Source organism: Ochotona princeps, chromosome 14 (genome assembly GCF_030435755.1).
Source record: "Ochotona princeps isolate mOchPri1 chromosome 14, mOchPri1.hap1, whole genome shotgun sequence".
NCBI lineage: Eukaryota > Metazoa > Chordata > Mammalia > Lagomorpha > Ochotonidae > Ochotona > Ochotona princeps.
The window spans coordinates 61,675,582-61,681,258 of NC_080845.1; positions in this window are offsets into that span (position 1 = coordinate 61,675,582).

Consider the following 5,677-nt stretch of genomic DNA (forward strand, 5'->3'; position numbering starts at 1 on the left):
CTCCGCACTACTAGGTCAGGGGAGTTCTTTTGACACACAGAGCCTGAGTCCAGATGATCTAGACGTAGCCTGAAGATTCAGAGTAGTGTGCCCTCATCTCTTGCCAAGGCTTCTTGAATGACTACTGCTATGAAGCACTCCTTTATATTCGCTGTCTATTTGCATATAATCTCATACCATATATACATAATGTCATGTATATTCCATATCTAATAATATCATATAATCTTGAAATGGAATATTACAGTATTTTCTGTAGTAGAAGAAAAGTGAAAGACAGGCCCCAGACTTCTCTCCCAACTCGGGGGTAGCCAAGCAGGAGCAGACATGAGCTGGCAGCCATAGGACGAAGCTGACTGGAAGCCATCCTTGTGTAGGATCCATGCAGAGCCTGGTCAACCACAGCGTGCACACCCACGTCCCTGATGACCAGCACTCTTTGTGGCTGCAATGGATGGTAGCCTTCCTCCCTGTCTGCTAGGCTCTTTTGTTTCAGGAAAGGAAGGCAGGGGGTGGGTGTATTGTAGCTGAGTGGGTAAACCCCAGCTTGGGGAAGTGCATGGAAGGTTCTCAGGGCACTGATTGGAGTCAAGTTGCTCTGACCTTTTCCAATGCAGCTTTGTGGTCATGTATGCAGTCCAAGAGGCAGCAGGTGCTCTGTGTTCTAAGGATGCTGTCTAAGATGTGGAAGATGCAGGCAGAGTAGGTATCCTGACGTGATATTAGTATTCTTTTACCTGCCATGAATGTGGAAGCTATCAGGCATTAGCTCAAGCTGCTCAGTCTGCGTCTAGCTTCTTATGTGTCCTGGCATTGAAGGAACAAATGCAATGGGTTTTTATTTGTTTGTTTGTTTTTGTTTCTGTTAGTTTGTTTTTGTTTTTGTTTTTTATTGGACAAAGAATCAAGGGAAAAAAAGTACAGCCTGTGTTTCAGTTCTCTGTGTAAAATCAGCCACAGCCATGCAGGCTGGTCCTTGAAAAGAGCAGCAAGCTGAGAAGATTCTCCATATTTTGGACAAGTCTTGAGCTCAGGGCCCACCATGGGATGAGAAGGGAGAGAAGTAGGTCAAGTACTTGAGTTTCAACTTGTGGGAGAAAAAATTTGGGCCGAGTGAGGGAAACCCCACGGACTGTGTGGTGGAAGGCAAGGACACCACGGTCCTTGTCAAATCCAGATAGCAGCTACCGGGAGTCAGAGAAGCCGTCAGTGAGAGGGAAGGAGTCTGGAGACTCAGGACTGCAGGAGACAGAGTAACCATCACGTCTGCATGTGGGAGAATATTTCTCTGCAGAGAGGGTGAAAGCAGCAACACCATCACTGTGCACTTTCTTGGCTATGCCCATATCTCTCACAGCCTCCTGATGTCTAGGACAGCCCAGTCAACAGCCTGAGAACCATGCTGAGGTCTCTGTCTATATATCCCAAGAAAGGACAGGGCTCAAGCGTGCCCGGACCCTCTCTCTCTGCCTCCACAGCAAAGCCCATTGCTCTTGCCTCTACAAAAGCACACTGAAGTGACGTGTGTGTGTGTGTGTGTGTGTGTGTGTGTGTGTGTCTGGGGTGAGTCAAACTTCAACTCTTCTGTTCTCGTCTCTGCCTCTGATGCAGTGAATTTCTCCCTGAAGCATCCCATGGCGGCTCTGAGGAGCCCTTCTCCTGCCACCCTCACCCCTTTCAGCAATGTCAGTTCAACATGGGCTTAAAGAGTCTCCCCAGGCAGTGTGAGCTGCTGGGAACCCAGGGCTTTCTCTTTACTCTACGTCAGGCCCACCAACTGTCCCCAGCGGAGATGTCCAATGGGAGTTGCCAAGTCTTGGAGCAGTAGCAGGGAGTGTGGTTCAACAGCCGCACCCCAACAGACTTACCTCCTTTGGAAGCAGTGCTCGCAGGCTTGGGCACTCAGCACAGCTGACTGGCAGCCCCCTAATGGGAAAGTTCGAGCTGAGGAGCCAACGAGTGAGATGGCCGCTCAGAGTCCAACTGCAGCACGTTTAAATTTAAAGGTAACTGGAATAGAATGTTGGGCTCAAGCCCCTGTGGCGGGGGAGGGGTGGCAGGAGTGGTCCTGGGTGGGTGTGGGGAGACTTTCCATGGTGGCTCTGGCCGCTCCGGAGGGTAGACCCTCAAGTGCTTTGGAGGTTTGACAGTGGGCACACAACTGGTGTGTCTCTTGAGCAATTTCAACATTGTTGCTGAGATTTCCAGCACTAAGACTGTAGTGCTTGTCACCCCTTTCCCAGCTGGTATCAGTAAACCTCCTTTTGCATTCCCCACTAGTCCTGCTTCCCTGTGCTGGGAGTCTCCCGTGCATGCCTTCAACATATTCAACTCCATATTCAACTGTGTCTGCTATTTCTGCTGACATTTCTGTGTGTGAAGTGCGAGAAGGACAGGCTTGCTGAGGGGAGGACAGGGGAGCTCATCTGAGCAGCTGCGATGGTGGTTGTGTTTTAGCCTGCATGCAGTCTTTCCTGAAGTCCTCATTCTCATGTCGCTGTGTGCTGGCCACTGCTGGGGCTTTCGTTCTGCAGAGGACGTTCTAATTGAGATCCTCTTGTCAGAAAGGCCATTGCATCATGGGCCGTAGCAAAACCACAGAAACCCCTGGGCTACCACTCTCCCATAGGGAGTCTTCTGTCTAGCAGGCCCCAGGACACCAAGGTGTTAGGCGACATGTTCTTCTGCAGCAGTAACGCTGGAGACAAGCTGGTGGTGAGGGATGTGCATTTATTTGAGAGACGTCACAACCTTATATATGGAAGGAAAAGGATGCAGGCAAAGAGGTGTTGCTGACGATGGTACTTCCACCAGGAAATGACATGGTGACTGGCTAATGGGTCTGATGGTCTCTTTGGAACCTCCCCTGAAGTTCAAACCCATGAAGCTCAGAGAGCACAGAAAGCTATGTCTCAGGACCAAGTAGTGACCTGCTGAAAAGCAGGGTGAATGTAACATTTGACTTGCTAGAGTTGTTTGCCAAGAAAGTCTTAGCACAGTTTGTTCAAGAGGCAGCAAAGAGAGATTGGAGAGCAGGGCATCACTCTTGCTGCATGGCCAGTGAACAGGCCAGTTTGGGGCCTCAGTTAGGCAAGTGTCCTGTCAGGGCTTCCCCAGGGACACAGTATGCCTTGTGCCCATGGCCTCCCACTTGGGCTAGGCAGGCAGAGATGCAGGGCCGATTTCCCACATCTCATGTCTTGTCTGGTTTTGGTCCTGGGAGTGTGTGTTGTTAAATCTGTGCTTTTGATTCCCGGTAATGATTTCCATTGCAGATTGTGGCCCACAAAATGTTTATGGATTGCCAAAGGTGCATGGGATATGTAGAGATGGCTCTTCCTCCCACCAAGCTGCCTGGACCTCCCATTTCCTTCTCCAGAAGACGTCTTTTTGATATGTGTTCCTTTTCAGTGAAAGCATGCAGCACTGGGTTCCTAGAGCCCTTCTTTTTCTGGAGTCAAGAAACCCAGCACCCCTAGAGTGGCCATGCACACTCATTTGTCCACATTGTGACCAATGTGCAGCTCCTCGTCTGCAGTATGCCTTGCCTCCCACAGCCTTGCATCCAAGCGGGTGCTCTCTTTCTGCAGCACTAGTCTCCACCCAATAGCCTCACTGCAATGAATCCTGGAGAAGGTTCCTTGTAGTGACGAAAACCAGTGTGTTTGGCATCTATAAGATGAAAGGATCTGTAGGTATCCATTATGTCCACTTGTTGTGTTGTGTGGGTGAGTGGTCTTGTTTCCTTGCTGAGTGTGTGTGTTTAGCTGGGGGCACTAACATTTATGCATGTACCTTCATAATGCTCATTTCCTCTGGTTGAAAGTCTGCCTTCATCATGATGTGGTGTCTTTCCTTGTGTTTTAATGCCTTTCACATGGATGTTTGGGTTGTGTGATGCTAATGTGGCTATTCCAGTTCTTTTTCCTTTGCATTGCTTGTCCTGTCTTTTTCCCCTTTTGGACTTTGCGTTTCTGCCTAGCTTTGTGGGTTGATGAGGTGTGTTCTGTGTGGGCAACACATAGAAGGGTCGTGTGTTTGGATCCATTCTGCTCCTCTGTGTGTTTTGCTTGATGAGTGTCAGCCTTTTGCCTTCAGGATTTGCGTGGGCAGCTCACGATTTGGTCCTGTGAATGTTTTGTTTTAAATTTATTTAAAAACATTTATTAAACTATAAGAAAAACATTCGATCAAATTACAAAACCTGAGCAAGAAAAACAAACGGCACATGCTTAACTGTAGTTGACATTCAAATAAAATTTACATTCCCATAATACTATACAGTAATTAGAAAATACCAGCCAAAGTAATATTAGGATACTTTTACGTGCGATCTCATCAAATTTGAACAGAAGCAAATTTCAACAAAGGTAAATTTTACAGTAAACATAGCAGTAGATTAAGGATCTTTTTTTTTTTTTTTTTTTTTTTTTTTTTTTAATTATTTATTATTTAACTTCAGTAATTACATTGTATTATGTGACACAGTTACATAGATACTTGGGTTCTCCCCACCCCTCCCCAAACCCTCCCACCATGGTGGATTCCTCCACCTTATTGCATAACCACAGCTCAAGTTCAGTTGAGATTTCCCCATTGCAAGCGTATACCAAACATAGAGTCCAGCATCTTATTGTCCCGTCAAGTTCAACGGTTTCTTAGGTATACCCTCTCTGGTCTGATGACAGAGCCAGCAGAGTATCATCCCAGTCAATTGAAAGCTCCAACATACCATCAGCAAAAATTTACATCATTATGGAATTAATTGACATAGTAATGAGTAACCAATATGTTAAAAGTAAATGCGGGTTCCCAGCCACCTTCTGTGACCACCTCACCTATACTTCAATTTTAGTTTATACACAACATATAACATTCAAAACATAACATGTTATACATAACATCATATCATCTTAAATTAAGGCAAACATGTGGTATTTAACCTTTTGGGATTGGCTCATTTCCCTTAGCATTATGGTTTCCAGTTTGGCCCATTTGGCCACAAAGAACTGCATTTTGTTTTTTTTAATAGCTGAGTAGTATTCCATGGAGTAGATGAACCATAGCTTTCTTATCCAATCCTCTGTTGATGGGCATTTTGGTTGTTTCCATGTTTTTGCAATTACTGATTGTGCTGCTATGAACATAGGAGTACATGTTGGTTTCTCATAGAACAAGTGTTCTGGATATATTCCTAGGAGTGCTATTGCTGGATCATACGGTATGTTGAATTTGAGTTGTTTGAATATTCTCCATACTGATTTCCATAGAGGCTGTACCAGCCTGCAGCCCCACCAGCAGTGGAGTAGGGTTCCCTTTTCCCCGCAACCTCGCCAACAAGTGTCGTTGGTGCTTTTATTCATGTGGGCCAGTCTTACTGGCGTTAGGTGGTACCTCATTGATGTTTTAATTTGGATTTCCCTTATTGCCAGGGAACTTGAGCATTTTTTCATATGTTTATTTGCCATTTGGGTTTGTTCCTTTGTGAAGTGTCTGCCCATTTCCCGTGCCCATTTCTTGAGTGGCTTGTTTGTTTTGACATTTTGGTTGTTTTGTAGCTCTTTGTATATTCTGGATATTAGCCCTCTATCACCTATGTCGTGTGCGAAGATCTTCTCCCATTCTGTGGGTTGCCTTTTTACTTTGTTGATTGTTTCTCTAGCTGTACAGAAGCTTC